The 18886-nt window shown below is 42.1% G+C and overlaps 1 protein-coding gene across 1 annotated transcript in view; it reads left to right on the plus strand.

Annotated features, from left to right (window-relative positions):
• Zw10 (Zeste-white 10) overlaps nucleotides 1–18886 on the plus strand; it is a 648851-nt gene that overhangs the window by 86004 nt on the left and 543961 nt on the right. The gene's annotated exons all lie outside the window — the stretch shown is intronic.

Raw genomic sequence — 18886 nt, forward strand, 5'->3', positions numbered from 1 at the left:
AAATATGTAAAAAAATCTTCATTATTTTGTAAATTACATTTATATCAGGGGCCATATCTAAATGTCATTTTTTGAGTACTTGGAAATTTCGTAAAAAAATACATATATTTGATATATAATATGATATTTATGCAGGTAAAAATTACCAAAATATCACAAATTCTATAGGGAACAAGAATATATATAGATAGGGCAACTTACGCTTCGGATATGTCCACAAAATGGCCGCCAACCACACTAACTCAGACTCCCTAATCTGCCACCTGAAATGTAGGAAGGGTATGTCAATTTCAAGGTGTTATTTACTAATCTAATTATTATTGGATATGCATAAAAATTGTATGGTGGGTTGCTGGATAATTGTCGATTATTTTACGACTATAAAATTAAAATTCTGACCCCCAAAAAAATTTTTTAAGGGAAATGAAATCGAAAAAAAAAAATTGCAAAACAATATAATATTTTAGCTAAGAAAATCTGATGATATTCAATCAAAAAAGAAGTAAACAAAATTTTCCGACAAATAAACATCTAAAAGAATCATTACTCTGTGATAGTTCCTTAGTACGTAGTAATTTTGAAAGAAAAGGGGAAAAAACGAAAAAGTGGCAATCGCAGGAAAATCGAACACATACCTATATATACGCCATATCTGGCTAAAAATAAAGATAGGCATGGGTAGCCAGATCATCTAGAAACACTTTCCAACACTAAAAATATAAGTTTTGCGACACTACTTGCCAATTCCTTACGGTAACATGACTAAGCAAAAAAATGCAAAACAAATAAAAAGGGGCACTCGATGAAAAATGGCAACGTGCTAATGGTGGGCATTTCAGAAAAAAAAATTTCAGCCACGTGCTAGGCAAACCATCAAGGCACATTTTCCGACAAATAAACATCAAAATGAATCATTACTCTGTGATAGTTCCTTAGTACGTAGTAATTTTGAAAGAAATGGGAAAAAACGAAAAAATGGCAATCACAGGAAAATCGAACACATACCTATATGTACGCCATATCTGGCTAAAAAAAAAAGATAGGCATGGGTAGCCAGATCATCTAGAAACACTTTCCAACACTATAAAAATATAAGTTTTGCGACACTACTTGCCAATTCCTTACGGTAACATGACTAAGCAAAAAAATGCAAAACAAATGAAAAGGGGCACTCGATGAAAAATGGCAATGTGCTATTGGTGGGCATTTCAGAAAAAAAAATTTCAGCCACGTGCTAGGCAAACCATCAAGGCACATTTTCCGACAAATAAACATCTAAATGAATCATTACTCTGTGATAGTTCCTTAGTACGTAGTAATTTTGAAAGAAATGGGAAAAAACGAAAAAATGGCAATCACAGGAAAATCGAACACATACTTATATATACGCCATATCTGGCTAAAATAAATATAGGCATGGGTAGCCAGATCATCTAGAAACACTTTCCAACACTATAAAAATATAAGTTTTGCGACACTACTTGCCAATTCCTTACGGTAACATGACTAAGCAAAAAAATGCAAAACAAATAAAAAGGGGCACTCGCGGAAAAATGGCCAACATTCTAATATACGGCATCTCAGATAAAAAAAAAGACATGCACGTGTTAGCCCAACCATCAAGGCACACTTTCTAACAAATAAACATGAAAAAAATCAATAATATATGGCAGTTCCTTACTACGTAGTAAATTTTTACAAATATTGAAAAAAAAACCAGAAATTGGCAACCGCAGGAAAATACCCCACATACCAATATCTACGGCGTATCTGACAAAAACAAAGTCACGCATGGGTAGCCAGATCATCTAGACACACTTTCCAACACTAAAAAAGCAAGAGTTTTGCGACACTATTTGGCAATTTCTTACGGAAAAATGACTTGGCCAAAAAATGAAAAAGGGGCACTCGCGGTAAAATGGTCCTCGTGGTGATGAACAACATTTCAACTAAAAAAAAAATCATGCACATGGTAGCCAAACAATCCACCAAGACTTTCCACAACTGATAACTTATACAAGTTGCACCATTCTACGACAATTTCATAATACGTAATAACTTTGATAATTATGCAACTTACCTTAGAAGGGTAAACTCGGTCGCGCTCGACCCCGACGCGTCTCAGAAATCTGGGAAGGAGTACAGCTACAGCGATGCACATCTGGACACTACTAGAGCGTGTAGGTGAGACACCGACTGCAGGTCGATCACTCACAAATTCAGTCACGGGGGTGAGTCACGTGAGAAAAACATCTTTTGTTTTGACGCTCGGGGTCGCGGACGACCCACTGTACCGTTCCAGGGTTAATGCATGTACTACAGTACCCTAAACTAAAACAGGCACAAATATTAAAGGCGATTTTATATCATGCGTTTCCTAAACACGCCAAAAAGCACGATAAAAAATGGCAACCAATGTTTTGTTTACGTTTCTCTGATCATAATGAAGAAACAAACGCATTTACTGTACACATCTGTGTATTGGTTAGTTTTTGCATCGATTATATTGATTATTCAGTACAGTATTTTGATTTTGTTATTACCAATGTTTTACTTAATTTTTCTTAGGACTTCCAAATGAAATTTTTTCTTTATGACGCCGCCTGAAACAACGGCGTCATAAAGTACGCTCAGTAAACAACCACGCTCAGAACAAAGAAGGCATTTAACGCGCATGATGAAAGCGATAAATAATGATATTTACAGTAAAAGCTTTTAGAAAATATGTTACAGTATTACAAATATTATTTACCATATCTACAGTATATAAAATCATACAGTACATACTGTACGTAGCAAAGCAGGAAAACAATTTACGAGAGAGAGAGAGAGAGAGAGAGAGAGAGAGAGAGAGAGAGAGAGAGAGAGAGATTGTTTTACGTACGTAACTGTAAATCTTAAACAAGAAAATATGATAGGTTACAACATGTATACTCTTCAGACTTTTAAAACCTTCCCTTTAACTTAATGCATACAGTACTAAACTAAAACAGGCACAAATATTGAAATGTTAGAATATTAAAGTAAAAAATAAAGATTGTTACTGTACTCACCACGAAAGAAGTTGAAGAAAAACTTGAATGATGATGGTGATGAATTTGCTGCACAGTAGAAATGATGATGATGAAGCTGATGACGTCTTCTACTGTGCAGCCAATGATAGTATTTTACGTCTCTTCAGACGGAGGTGTCTTTTCCTGGGACACCTCTTCAACTTCTTCCTGGGAAACTTCTTCAATTTCTTCCGAAGGCGTACTAGCAGGAGGAACTGGCTCTTTTTTGCGAGGCTGGAAGAACATTGTGATCGGAAGTTGTTGCCGCTGCTTCTTTTTTCGCTCTAAGAGCATCCTGTGGGGAGTCATGATGTCATCGACCTTGTTGGAGAATTGCATAGACCGAACCATATCCTCGTCCCACTCTTGCAACATTTCTTTCGCCTCCTTCATATGGTTGCAGAACTTGGCAAGCCGTTCTAATGTTAAGCCCGTTTCTTCGACATTTTCTTGGGTCTCTTCCTGCGTTTCACTCTCTTCTTCACTTGCCGATTTCGTCAGGTCTTCTAGGTCTGCGTCAGTTAGCGGCTGGGAATGGCAGTCCAACAACTCGTCGACGTCTTTAGTCGTCATGTCGCCAAACCCGTCACCTCCAATTATGGCAGCCAACTGCACAGATTTGCGTATTGCAGAGTGTTGGATTTCAGACGGAGTAAATCCCTCGTCATCGTAAACAATCTGGGGCCACAACTTCTTCCAGCTCGCATTCACGGTTGCAGGTTTCATCTCTTGCAGTGCCTTCTGAATATTCTTCAGGCACGTGGCTATGGTGTACTGCTGCCAGTACGCCTTCAAGTTAAAATCTTCATCCTCATCATCTTGGGCAGCATCCACACACGCAATGAGGTCCGCCAAGGTATTCTTCGTGTAGAGGGCCTTGAACGCCCTGATAACCCCCTGGTCCATCGGTTGAATTAATGACGTGGTGTTGGGTGGCAGGAACTCAACCTGAACGCCCTCACGCGACAGGTCAGTTGCGTGTCCACCAGCGTTATCCATAAGGAGAAGGATCTTGAATGGCAAGCCCTTCTCTAAGAGATATTCACTGACTTGCGGGATGAAACACTGGTGGAACCAGTTGGAGGTCAGCATCTTCGTAATCCATGCTTTTGGATTATGCATCCAGTACACGGGAAGGAGATTCTTATTTTTATTTTTCAAAGCGTGAGGATTTTTCGACTTATAGATAAGCCCCGGCTTTAGCAAAAATCCAGCAGCATTGCCACACATCACGAGGGTAACGCGATCCTTGAATGCTTTAAAGCCAGAGGCTTTGGGTTCTTCTTTGAACAGGAAAGTTCGCGACGGCATTCTCTTCCAAAACAAGCCGGTCACATCTATATTAAAGACTTCTTCCAGCTTGTATCCACCTTCGGCGATAATATTCTTGAACGCCTGGTTCACGTAAGTTTCAGCAGCGGCAGTGTCAGCGGGAGCAGCCTCGCCATGCAGGGAAACGCTTTTCAGGGAGAAGCGTTTCTGAAACCGCGAACCATCCTTTGCTGGCGGAAAAACGTTGTTTCTGAGGCTGGGAATCAGTGAATGTCCCTGGTTGAGGTTCATCTGCATCATCATCTTCTTCAGCATGGTTGCCGTCGTCGTCTTGAGGTTCCTTTGCAGCAAAATTCTCATACAAGCTCTAAGCCTTTGTTCGGATGGTGTTCGTATCCAAGGCTATGTTCTTCTTCCGGCAGTCGGCAATCCACACAGCTAAAGCACCTTCCATGCGTACGATCGTTTTATTACGCGTGGTAACGACTCGCTTCGCTGATCTGCTAAAGGGGATTGCAGCAGTCTTTCTAATGTTCGCCTCGTCCTTCTTGATATAGAAAACGGTGGATTCATTGATTCCAAAATGGCGGGCTGCGGACGTATAACTTCTACCGTCTTTTAACATATCGAGAAGCGTCACCTTCTCAGCAATCGTCATCATTTTTCGGTGGTGTTTAGGCTCACTACCAGCCTTAGTAGAAGCAGAACGCTTGGGAGCCATTGTACAGTAGGGTTTAACAGAAAGTTCAACAAAAAGTTCAACTTAAAACAGTCACGCACAGCACAGATTAAAGTTCACAAACTTAACAACGTCTACACAGCAATACGGCGGGAGAGAAAGTGGCCGCGAAAACGTAGATGCTGGAAGTTGGAGATGCGGGCAAAACACCAATCACAGGCTAGATAACAAAACTTGAGTTCTGATTCGTCATCTATCAGCGCTTGAACCAATCACAGCCCGTCTTATATGATGCGTAGGTACCAACTCAAAGTACAAGATACCCTGCGTATACTGTACAGTAATAATAATAATAATAATAATAATAAATAATGATACTATAATAATAATAATAATAATAATAATGATAATAATAATAACAATAATAATTTTAATAACAACAACAATAATAATAACAATAATAATAATACAGCTTTACGTACGCTATTTTACGCTTTTGTTGTAGGATGTGTGTGTCTCTCTCTCTCTCTATCTCTCTCTCTCGTACGCTTATTTGAAATGTGATTTTTGCAACAAAGAATATTATTGGATGCAGTACTACGTACGTATACATACAAAAGATTCATGGAAAAGAAGCACATCCATTACATTTGTAGTACAGTAGTAGCCATCTGCAGCCTTACACCATTCTAATATGGTATGACTGCATCTGATTTGTGTTTCATGTTCGATTTAATTTTACTACGTACTGTATACAGTACTGAATTATCGTATGATCACATTCTCTTTTCGTGTTTTATTTCTTTCTGTGCTGAATTATATGTCATATGTAATGCAATGAAGAATCAGTAAGAGCAGATATTACTAATTACAGTATTAATGGAATTACAGGTAACGAAATATCGTATTTGGGGTCTTCAGATATCGCGGTATTTTCGAAATTTCCGGAAAATCCGCGATATGTATATATATATGGGTTATGAAAAAAATCTGCGAAGTGGTGAATCCGCGATGGTCGAACCGCGAAGTAGCGAGGGTTCACTGTAAATTATATTCGTATTTTTAATCTCGGAATATTCTTACCTAGTATTCTCATAACCACACAGGCTGCTCAGGCCTCCATAGGTACATTGCACAATGTCTCTTTTTAGCGAGGTACCAAGGTTTTTTCCAGTTACAGTCTAACCCTGTACAGGTAAAAACCCGGGTCAGTGACCAAGCCAAAGGTTGGACTACCGCTCCCCTAACTGGTGAGTCATCCCTATTAAGTAGCGGTAGGTTTGTTAGTGATGGATCAAATGTCAAATTTGGAATTAATTTGTATTTTTCTAACATACAAACCCTTAACTTTTTAATCAAAGTGTCCCCCATAAGTCCTGCTTCAATCAAAAGTAGTGAAATATCACTGGTGTGTGAGTGGTGGTACCTGGTTACCCCTGGTACCCCTCTCCACCCTTCCACTAACTAGTGGTGGGGTGGTTGCCACCTTTCATTAAAGTCTCAATGGTTAGTCATCCAGCTCTGCCAAAGACAATCCCTATTAAATAGCTAAAGGTTCTAACATTATGAAAAATACAAATACTTCCAAATTTGTCACATGGAAAGTAATATAGGCCAGGTTAGTAGATCTTAACCGTGGTATTTTACTTCTAAGTAAATTTATCCTATCTCTTTCCTTTACTGGCATCCCACCTCCAGCAGGGTGTGGTATTCGGGGATATCGACACCAGGGCAGGTTTATAGAAATAAAGAGAATTTTGATAATAGAGTGGCCTATATCTATACTTTACTCACCTTATACTCACTTGATGCTCATATAAATGCTCACCCTCCTCCCCAGTGTTTAGTGGTATCAAGAGGACAGGGATTTGGAACGTAAGGGACAATGACATTAGTGTGTCAGTTACCACATATTGCTAGAATATTCCTTTACTAAGGGTATTTATTTAATGAAGGGAAAGAGGGAAATTTAGAAAATTTTCAAGGGTAAATGTTGATTAAACCTAGTTTCTGGAGAAAAAGCAATATGAATATGAGGTCCCTACAGAAATGAATTTTACTATTAAAATTCATTTTTTTGTGCAATGGGAAAATGAGACTGACTGGATATGTTTCTGAAAAATTTGTTTCCAATAAAAGCATCTCACTTAGAATGTAAAAAGGCTGCATGAAGAATAAATATCTTTAATGTAAATATTGGGAGTGAGGAAGGTCCAATGTCCTTGATCTATTTACATAAAGCACTAAGTTTTAGCTAGCTTACTGTTAACCTGTTAAGCGTCGGCCACATAATAATGTGTTCACCACGATCTACTTGGTACTGCCTTCAACGGGATATTACATTAATGACTTTAAATGCATATTTCAAGTTGTCAGTCCCAAATTAATATGCTTACTCGTATAGAAAGTATAGTTCCATCATTTGGTAACACTCATCACACGTAAGGTGTAAATAACGGATTTTGAGCGAAGCGAAAAATCTATTTTTGGGTGAGATGGCCATGTCGTCCTGATGGAAGTTCCTATAGGGTAGCTTCCTAGGGTATATTACAACTACGGCGATATTCCCAGAGAATTTACCTTGAGGTACCCAGAATTCTAACTCCTGGAGCTAATATCCATAATGAAAGTACCAGGGATATCGCGAAATATCAGAGGACGTATTCTTGACACGCCACATGGCAATCTGCACCCCGAACAGAGATAACACTTCGAAGGGGTCAATTGGCAAGAAAACGAAAACGAGGAAGAAAAAGGAGAGCCGTTCGCAAGGCTCTCTCTTCTCCCGTTTCGTAAGCGTGCATTGCGCCGATTCTGGCGCCATCTGTATTCCTTGTAGCAATACACGAGGTGCTACAGATACTGTATGTAGGGAGGGGTCCTACAGCCCTTTCATAGAAAGGGAAGGGCGGGTCCATCAGGACTACATGGCCATCTCACCCAAAAATAGATTTTTCGCTTCGCTCAAAATCGGTTTTTTGGGCTCAAGCCATGTCGTCCTGATGGAAGTATACCAGAGCATTACTGTATCTGTGGATTCTCAGAACGTGCCGTACTCCCCGGAGGTATTTCCCCGGTCGACTAGACCTAGAGACCTAAGATGTTACCGTTATACATCTTTTCAACTAACCATAAACCATGTTAGAGCTTCCTGCCCCCTACAGGGAAGAGTCCTACTAGACTCTGGAAAAGTCTCGAAGAGTACATATACCTATGTATGAATACCAGGCAAGCCAATATAGTGGTCTCACCCTATATTAAGTAAAGCATAGTTTGTAAAGAACCACTGCGTTTATATGAAATATCGACCAGTTCTCCGCTCAATACTTGTATTAGACAAAGGTTTATATTCGCATAGGAGGAAACTTGTAAATCCGCCACCGTCCCCTTATGGGATGGAGTCCTCCCGCTAAGGGAAAGCATAAACCAATGCAACATTAGCTTGCATAAAGGAACAATCTATTAGAATTATCCCAGATAAATGTACATAGAATGAATGCTCAATTATACCAATAAATTGACACAGGTGAAGGAGATGCAAGGTTCTCAAGAACAAGTTTATTGACAGACAATAAATACAGTAGACAGGTTAACAACAATTATATATATATATATATATATATATATATATATATATATATATATATATATATATATATATATATATATATATAAGAGGAGGATAACCAAAACTTTAAGCATAAGTATGATAGTAAACAGAAACTTGTTTATCTGAAAGAAAAACATTAGTGCCACTTTTAACATACCGAGGTATCAAAGTCATAAAAGTCTGTACAGTATTACTAATCAGTCACATTAGTGTTAGAAACGCTCGGCACACATGTCTGCACTTATGCTAGGTTCACCTTTGGAAGTGGAACAGTCAACGTGGGCAACTTGGTGCCCTCACTTAGTTTGTAGCACAATATGTAACTACACACTCACCCTGGAATTAATCGTCCCAATTAAAACCACTGTTCCTCGCAGAGTTAAACAGCAGGGTTAACGACGCAACCCACTGCTACCACAGATCTCTTTAGTTGCTCCACTTGCTTCGCATAATGACGAAAGAACACTCTGGAAGACTTCCAGCCAGTGTATGAACGAAGATGTTCAAAATCCATACAATTAAAGAAATTTAAGGATGAGGCAACTTTCCTCGGATCGTGACCTGCGGGTGTACTGTCAGGATCCGCTCTGCGAATAAAATATGTGATTTTTGCCCTGAGTTGTTTCAGTGATAAATTTGAGCCTGATGTTTCTCCCCTGAATAGTTGACCACCCTTGAAGTCTGAAGTTCTACGAAGATAGACCTTTAGGCATTCTACTGGACATAGAGATGCATCTTCTTTCAGAGGGCAGATTCTCCAGGGACCCCACCTGTTGGTGGGTAACTCGTTCTTGGCGAGAAACGTAGGATCCGGAAACAGGTTCAGTTCTCCCCCATCCAGGAACTGAACACGACCTTCCTCTCTCGAGAGGGCTACAATCTCACTAACCCTGGCCCCGGACGCGAGTGCAAATAGGAAAATAACTTTTTGGGTCAAATCCTTTAACGCACACTCCTCATTGTTCAACAGTGAAGCGAAATGAAGAACTTTATCTAAAGACCATGAAATGGGCTTTGGAGGTGCTGAAGGTCTGAGCCTAGCGCAGGCTTTCGGAACTTTATTAAAGATCTCGTTAGCGAGGTCGACCTGGAAGGCATATAGAATGGGTCTTGTCAAAGCAGACTTACACGTTGAAATCGTGTTAGCTGCCAACCCTTGACCATGGAGGTGGATGAAGAAAGATAAGCAGAAGTCCGTCGAGATCTCCTGCGGATTCTTCGCCTTGACAAAGGCCACCCATTTTCTCCAAGATGACTCATATTGCCTTCTAGTAGATTTGCACTTATATTCCTCTAGGAAGTCTATGCTGGCTTTCGAAATCCCGAAACGCCTTCTCACCGCTAGGGAGAGAAAATCATGAGCTGCAGGATCCTGGTTTTCTGTAATGAAGCGCAGACAGTCGACTTCTGGACTCGCTGGGTCAGAACTGGATCTGGTAGCGGTAGAAACTTCAACCGTAGTTCCAATGCCAGGGGGAACCACACGCTGTTCGGCCACTTGTGGGCCACTATTGCCGCTACTCCCTTGAAGGATCTCAGTTTGTTGAGGACCCTCAACAGAAGGTTGTGAGGAGGGAACAGATAAATCCTGGACCATCTGTTCCAGTCGAGGGACATCGTGTCCACTGCTTCCGCCAAGGGGTCCTCGTACGGGGACACGTACAGGGGCAACTTCTTGTTGTCTTTCGTTGCAAAGAGGTCTATCTGCAGTTCTGGGACTTGACTCAAGATGAAGGAGAATGATCCTGCGTCTAGGGACCATTCCGACTCTATCGGTGTGAACCTGGATAGAGCGTCCGCTGTCACATTGCGGACTCCTTGAAGGTGAACTGCTGACAGGTACCACTTCTTCTTTTCCGCCAATCGGAAGATGGCCAACATCACCTGGTTGAGAGGTGGCGACCTTGATCCTTGTCGATTCAAGCATCTCACAACTACCTCGCTGTCCAGCACCAACCTTATGTGGATCGAGTGACGCGGGGAGACTTTCTTTAAGGTAAGGAGCACTGCCATAGCTTCTAGAAAGTTTATGTGAAAGGTCTTGAATAGATTGGACCAAGTCCCTTGGGCCTTTTTCCGATGAGAGTGACCTCCCCACCCCTCCTTCGAGGCGTCTGTGTGAATCGTCACCGACGGGGGAGGTGGCTGAAGAAGTACAGACTTCTTTAGATGTCTGGCTTGGGACCAAGGCCTGAGAAGAGTACGTAGACGAAGCGGAACTGGTCTTCTCAGATCTCTTCGCGCGTTTGATGCATAACTTCTCCAAACTCCGGTTGCATCCTTTAGCTGTGCTCTTAGCACCGGGTCTGTTACCGAAGCAAACTGAAGAGAACCCAGTACTCTCTCCTGTTCGCGTCTTGATATCCTTTCGGAATCTAGAAGTCTCTTGACAGAACCAGCTATCTCCTTCCTTTTCTTCGCCGGGATGGAGAATTGGTGTGACATTAGGTCCCAGTGGATTCCCAACCACTGGAACTTTTGAGATGGAGAAAGTTGAGACTTTTTTCTGTTGATCTTGAAGCCTAGATACTCTAGGAACTGGATCACCTGCAGGGAAGCTTGCAAGCATTCTGTCCTGGATGCTGCCCACACCAGCCAGTCGTCCAGGTAGGCTACTACCTGAATTCCCTTTAGGCGTAATTGTTTGAGAGCTACGCTCGCAAGCTTCGTGAAGATCTTTGGGGCTATATTTAGCCCGAATGGCATGGCTCTGAAGGCGTATAGTCTTCGTTGTAGCTTGAACCCAAGGTAGGGGGAGAGTCGACGATTGATTGGAACGTGCCAATAGGCGTCTGACAAATCTATGGAGACGGTAAATGCCCTCTTGGGCAGTAAGGTCCTTATGTGTTGCAGTGTTAGCATCTTGAACTTGCAGTTCACTATGAACTTGTTGAGTGGCGAAAAGTCCAGAATGACTCTGAGTTTTTCCGAGTCCTTCTTAGGAACACAAAACAGCCTCCCTTGGAATTTGATGGACTTTACCCTTCGGATCACTTTTTTCTCCAACAGATCTTGGATGTACTCCTCCAGAATGGGGGTGGAGTGTTGGAAAAACCGAGGGCACGGGGGTGGAGTGCTGTACCAGCTCCAGCCCAGTCCATTCTTGAGTAGGCTGTGGGCCCAGGGATCGAAGGTCCACCGATCCCGAAAATTCTGACGTCTCCCTCCTACCGGTGTCATCTCACTTGGACTGTTGTTCTGAGGTCTTGCCACCTTGACCGCGACCACCCCTGAATCCCCTCCCCCTTGAGGGGCGCCTAGACGAGCCTCTGGCTGCTCCTCTAGGCTTTGCTCGAAAGGAAGTTGACTGCCCTTCGAACGTTGGGTTGAATGCCGGGGACTGTGTCGACATGGCCTGGGGTACCCACTGGAATGTGGTCGGGGTTTGTGCCACCATCTGGGGCACTGAAGGCATCGGCAATTGCTGTTGCTGTTGCTGTCTAAATGGCTTGGCTGGCCGAGACGGTAGCCTAGTCCTCTTAGTCTTCCTCTTTGGTTGGGGACCCTCATCCAGGGAAGACTTTCTCTTGATAGACAGGCCCCACCTCTGGAGAAGGTTTCTATTCTCTGTGGCGGCCATATCAACAACTTCTTTGACCGATTCGCTAGGGAAAAGGTCTTTGCCCCAAATGTTGGAGGAGATTAGTTTCCTTGGCTCGTGCCTCACCGTAGCCGAGGTGAACACGAACTCCCTACAAGTTTTCCTCGCCCTGACGAAGCTGTAAAGATCCTTCGTCACTGTGGCCAGATGAGTCTTGGCCACTACCATGAACATTTCATGGACCTTGGGGTCACTTGCCATCGTCTCAAGAGTGGTCTGAAGAGACATTGAGGCAGCCAGTCTTTCTTTTGTCTCGAGCTCTCTCCGCAAAAGAAAGTCAGACAGCTTAGGGAGGTTCTCACCGAACTGACGTCCGGCAATATCAGCCTCCAACTTCCCGACTGAGAAGGTAAGATGGACGTCCTTCCAGTCCTTGTGGTCCATAGGTAGGGCCAGCGACAAGGGTTTACACCTCCAAGGAGGGGCAAGGCTGGCCAGCCTCGACTGCTTTTAACACAGCCGCAAACCCTTTCTGCAAAAAGGGGAAGGCTCTAGCAGGAGAGGACACAAAGGAAGGGAGCTTCTTACTCAATGCAGCCACCTTTGAGTTCGTGAAGCCCCTCTCTTTCATCGAAGATGAAAGCAAAGCTTGAGCCTTAGCATGGTCCATCACTATGACCTCCTTCGGCTCTGTCTCCTCCTTTGAAGCTGGTTCCTTCCTCAACCGGACATAACAGTCCGGATATGACCCTTTGCTGGGCCAGAATTCCACCTCCTCTAGGGGAACTGAACCCAACTTATCCGACAAGACGATCTTCCCAATCGTCATCGGCATGTGCTCAGCATATCTCCACGGGTTAGCATCTGAGCACAAGGGAAGGTCTTTCACATTGAGCCTTTTCTGGGGCCCACGTGATGCTGCAAGTGTCTGCATCTGCAGTTCCATTTCAGCCGCCTTCTCATTATTCTCCTTCTGCATTTGTTGGATCATTCCAACAATGGAGGAGAGGGCCTGTCCCAGCTCTACTGGGAGAGCGGACGATGTTGAGGGAATAGGTTCAGGGATCTGAACCAGAGCAGCCGACACCTCGTCGGCGTCTTCCTCTACAATGTCTGGGGCTTGATCTTCATCCTGGCCTTCTGCCAGGAGGTCTTCCTCCAGACGCTCGGACACGTCTGACATCTGAACTAGGGGTCTGAACTAGGGGTATCTCCTCTTGAGGCTGGGGAATCACTGCATCAGCTGATGCCCTAGGGAAAAGGTAAGCCCTCATCTTTTCACTTGGAAGATAAGGTCCAGAGGTGTTCCTCTGGAAGCCCCTTACCCAGGTACGAAGCTTCTCCCTTGCTATATCCCTTGATTCCGCCGTCCTAGGGGAATCAAAAGCCTCAGTAATCAGGTTAGAGCACACGGTACATACCTGAGGGTCCCAATACCGGAGATCACCCTTGGAGACAGCGCATGCTGCGTGCCCCCTACATAACTCATGTCCGCAGAAGTTCTTACTGCGGACGTTGCAGAAAGCACTTCCGCACTTCGGATGGTCCTCCTGTAAAGAGAAGAAATTTCCATGAGTATCAAGTGAACTACGTATCACTGGATATGCACAGTTTAGCATAACAAATCAGAAAGGAAAGACACACACTTGTGTTTCCCGCACAACCAATTGTTGCAGCCTTCCAGATAATAAAATCGTATGGTTAATCTGTCCTAGAGTAACCAATGAAAAATTTCCAGAGGAAACAGGTGGAGCTCACACCTAAGATATGATTTTAAAATACCGGATAATAGACAAGAAAGAACTCACTTTCTTATCTGTAAGGCAACACCAAAGGGCTGTGCAAGACAACACAAAAATGTTAGAAACCACAGTGTTGTACCAATACTATACTATAGTTTTCTTCCTACAGTATATGCTATACTGAAGAATACTGGTACAGTATAGAAGGTAATGCGCCGGCCGGCACACACCATAACTAGCTTTAAAGTATACTACTTAGCAGCTATAAGGCGGCAGAACGCTGGTTCAAATGCATGTGCCGGCCGGCAACAGCCAATGTCGGCCGGCAATGACTGCCGGTCGGCAACTACACAAGGTAGCACCCGGCTGCCGGCCACCGCTCGTAGCGACCGGCAGACAAGGGCGTGACAATAGCCGGCCGGCAAAGGTAAACAACCGATGCCGGCCAGCAGCAAAAGAACCAGAGAACTCCGACTGCCCGGCTGCCAGCCACATAGGCCGGCAGCCGGGTCGGGTACAGCACTAGAAGAAAACAGAATGGATGTCAGGATAAAAGAGTGTACTACCTCAAAGCCCGGCAATCCGAAAGAGTGCAAATAAGGAAGGGGAGAATCTAATTCAGGCTTCCTGACCAATGCCGTCTGGCTCTACAGACAGACATGGATGAGGGACCAAGGGAGGTCCGGGCAGCACTCAAAGCAGAAGACCTTTGCCGGCCGGCAAGGGACTGAGTCAATTCCACATCCTAACCTATACTAGGTCCGGATGTAGAATGACGTACAGTACGGTAACGGCTAGGCCATTACAGAGATAGAGGGGGAAGGGACAAAGAGGGTCCTACCAACCTTGCTTTAGTAAAGAATCACCCGCAGCCAAGAAAACTCATCTTAGCCTAAGGGAGATCTAAGGAGGGAGGCCAGCAATACTTGCCAACCCCCACTGAACCAAAGCAAGGAAGGTGTTGCTACTCTCGGGGAAAATGATCTTATCCTCCCACCGAGAACAGCAACAAGGACTAGTCTGCTAGATCACAAAAGAAGGAATCATCTCGTACAGAAACCTTCGGGAGTGACCTAAGGAGGTTAAGCCTCCTATGTCTGCATCAGACTAGTGAGGGAGCTCAACCCCAAGCCAGACAAACACAGACTCAGACTAAAAACTCTAATGTTCCGCCCCTCTCTGAAGCCAGACGTACTGGAACAGGAAGGTACAATAACACCCCAATATAGTTGTATCGAAAGTTAATTCAGATAAACCACTAGGGTTAAGCCCAAGGCTTAAACAGAGGGAAAGGGATTGCATACCTTCTGCGAAGAAAAGAAAGCAACCGGGGAGTATGAGAAAGTATACTAAGGCTCCATAGGCAACTTAGCCTAGGCACCAAGAGAATCGATTACCTAAATCACCGAAACTCACTCGTATACTATTTGGAAATAATCAATATAATCTTAAATGTATAAAACTGCCTAAAGCTTCAATAAAATTTTAAAACACACGGAAATCCAAAATTCATGCAGGAAAGTACTAGGGCCAAACGACTAGGCTACATGTTCTAGCGTAGGCCAGAATTGGCGAATACTTCGCCAAAACAAATAATACTAAAAGCCCGAATAAGGAAATCCTATGTAACGCTAAACAGCTAAAATTATTAAAGCAAAACAGCCGGGAACGTCGCTCTGGCTAACTAAAACTCATACCTAGCAAGCGACAGCGTCCAGGACGCCTCCGGTAGGCAACGGCTCTTGTAACAAAGATTATTACTATTAATCACTTTAAAAATTACCAAGAGCCTACATTTATACATAAAAGAAAATAATACTCAACTTATCAGAGGCAGACAAAGTTGGAGAAAGCATAATAAAGCGATTAAATCCAAGATTTTGCGAGAAACACAGGAAAAAACACCGAGTTGTTAAGCTACGCAAAAAGGAATACAGATGGCGCCAGAATCGGCGCAATGCACGCTTACGAAACGGGAGAAGAGAGAGCCTTGCGAACGGCTCTCCTTTTTCTTTCTCGTTTTCGTTTTCTTGCCAATTGACCCCTTCGAAGTGTTATCTCTGTTCGGGGTGCAGATTGCCATGTGGCGTGTCAAGAATACGTCCTCTGATATTTCGCGATATCCCTGGTACTTTCATTAGGGATATTCGCTCCAGGAGTTAGAATTCTGGGTACCTTAAGGTAAATTCTCTGGGAATATCGCCGTAGTTGTAATATACCCTAGGAAGCTACCCTATAGGAACTTCCATCAGGACGACATGGCTTGAGCCCAAAAGAAACTTATATGCTGCCTGGCAACGTTTTTCTGAAGATCGCTTTATGTTAAAAACGGGTTTCCTTTCAATGCGCTTTGGGTGTTTATGCAGATAAGGTAATTTGCTTTACTTCTTTCACAATGAATATCTAAAGATGAGATGTATTTCTTTAGACTAATTGAATGAAATACTAGATGAGAAGTCTGATAATGATAACCTACATGATGATGAGAGCTCTAGATTTGAATCCTCAAGAGATGAGGATATCGAAAAAACAAACTTTTCTTACTGACAGACTGGACAATGAGAGAGAGAGAGAGAGTGAGTTGCTAATGCATCTTCTGGTGTATTTTGTATCTTCCAGTCTTGGATGGGCTGGGATGCATCTTAGGTGTTTATCTAGCTTATTCTTAAACACATCTATGCTCACTCATGATATATTTCTTAGATGAGCTGGCAGCGCATTAAATAGTCGCTGCATTATTGATGCGGGTGCGTAGTGGATTAATGTCCTGTGTGACTTTCTTAGTTTTCCTGGTATAGTTTTGGGCACGATTAATCTACCTCGGCTTGCTCTTTCTGATATTTTTAGCTCCATGATGTTTTCAGTAATTCCTTCGATTTGCTTCTATGCTTGTATTATCATATAGCGTTCTCTGCCCCTTTCTAGACTGTAGAATTTTAAAAATTGCAGTCTTTCCCAGTAGTCAAGGTCCTTAACTTCTTCTATTCCAGCAGTAAAGGACCTCTATTTGTGCAATATCCTTTTGGTAGTGTGGGTACCATAACACATTACAGTACTCGAGTGCACTACCTACATAAGTTTTGTACAGCATAATCATGTGTTCAGCTTTTCTTGTTTTAAAGTGTCTGAATAGCATTCCCATTTTTGCTTTACATTTAGCCACCAGTGTTGCTATTTGGTCGTTGCATATCATATTCCTGTTTAACATTACACCAAGGTCATTAATTGCTTCCTTGTTTGTGATTGTCTCGTTATTAAGTCCCCTGTATGCATATACCATTCCTTCTCTGTTTCCATAATTTATTGATTCGAATTTATCGGAGTTAAATACCATCCTATTTATCTCCGCCCATTGATATATTTTGTTTAGATCTCTTTGTAATGAGTTCCTATCTTCATCACAAGTAATTTCTCTACTTGTTCTTGTGTCATCGGCGAAATTTTTCACTACAGTCTTTAAACATTACAGTCTATGTCTGAGATCATAAGAACAAACAGCTGTGCAGCTAATACTGTACCCTGTGGCACGCCAGATATTACCTGAGCTTCATCTGATTTAACGTCATTTTCTGTTTTGTAGAAATTCTTTTATCCATTTTCCTATCTTTCCCACAATATGCTTTCTCATTTTTTCTCTAATATATTATGCTCTACGTTGTCAAAGGCTTTTGCAAAATCTAGATAGACTACATCTGTGTCTTTTTCATTTATCATATTTTTATATATGTGTTCATAGTGTGCTATCAGTTGGGTTTGTGTACTTTTTCCGGGCACAAAACCGTGTTGACCTATAGTAAATAAATAATTTTTAACCAAATGATTCATTATTTTTTTTTTTCCTTTCATACACTTTCATAATATGTGATGTTAGACTAACGGGTCTATAATTGCTTGCCTCTAGTCTTGATCCACTTTTGAAAATAGGGGTTATATATGCTAATTTGCGTTTAACATATATCTCGCTCATATCTACACTTTGTTTTAGCAGTATTGCAAGCGGCTTCGTGATAGTGTGTGCAGTTTTTTTTAACAAAATCGCTGGAACTTCATCTGGCTAGGCCGCTGATCCATTTCTAATTTCGCTTATAGCCTGCTCAATATCTGCTACATTAATATCTATATCCGTTAGATATTCAATATTTTCTTCTCATTTCTGTTTCATTCTCATTTGCAATTCTTGGCTTGAATTCAGTCTTATATTTTTCTGCTAATATGTTGCATATTTCCTTTTTTTTATTCGTTAGCCGTCCTTCAATTCTTAGAGGGCCTATTTCTAATCTCCCTTTATTCATCTTTTTTGCATAGGAGTAAAATACTTTGGGGTTTTTTCTTGATATTTTGAAGTGTCCTTTCTTTTAAGTCCCTTTATTCATTTTCTTTCGATTGTATACTGTAATCTTTTTTTCTGCATTTTCTCTCTTACTTTTTATTTCCATCATTTTCCATACATTTTTTTTCTTTTGCAAGATTTTTCTTCCACTTTCTAATTTTCTGAAATAAGATCCTTCTGTCTCTTGGAATGCATGTCGGATATTTATTTATTTTTTTCCGGTACATATTTTTCAACAATTTTCCTTAGTATTTTGTACAGTATATCCGTATTTACCTGTATATTATCACTTACTAATACATTTTTCCAATTTTTGACCAATGTTTCATTAATTTCTGACCATTTTATATTCTTACTTTAAAAAAGGGATTTTGACGAAGGAAAAATCTATTTCTGGGGAGAGACCTGTGTCGCCCGGTGAAAAGGTCCTTCTTGTCACTTTTCTGATATAAATAACTTCCAAATATACCAGAAAAAGTTAAAGCATGGAAGGGCGTCGTGTATAAAGAACGGGCATGTGAAAGCCACTATTCACAGGTCTTCTTCCATTTAGAATATTCCTTCGTCAATATACACATGAGGGGTGAGCCGACACAGCGGTCCTAACTATACCAACCTGAGCCACCCCACCGACGCCCGACACCAGCGCCATCTGACAT

Source organism: Palaemon carinicauda, chromosome 7, assembly GCF_036898095.1.
Source record: "Palaemon carinicauda isolate YSFRI2023 chromosome 7, ASM3689809v2, whole genome shotgun sequence".
Classification (NCBI taxonomy): domain Eukaryota; kingdom Metazoa; phylum Arthropoda; class Malacostraca; order Decapoda; family Palaemonidae; genus Palaemon; species Palaemon carinicauda.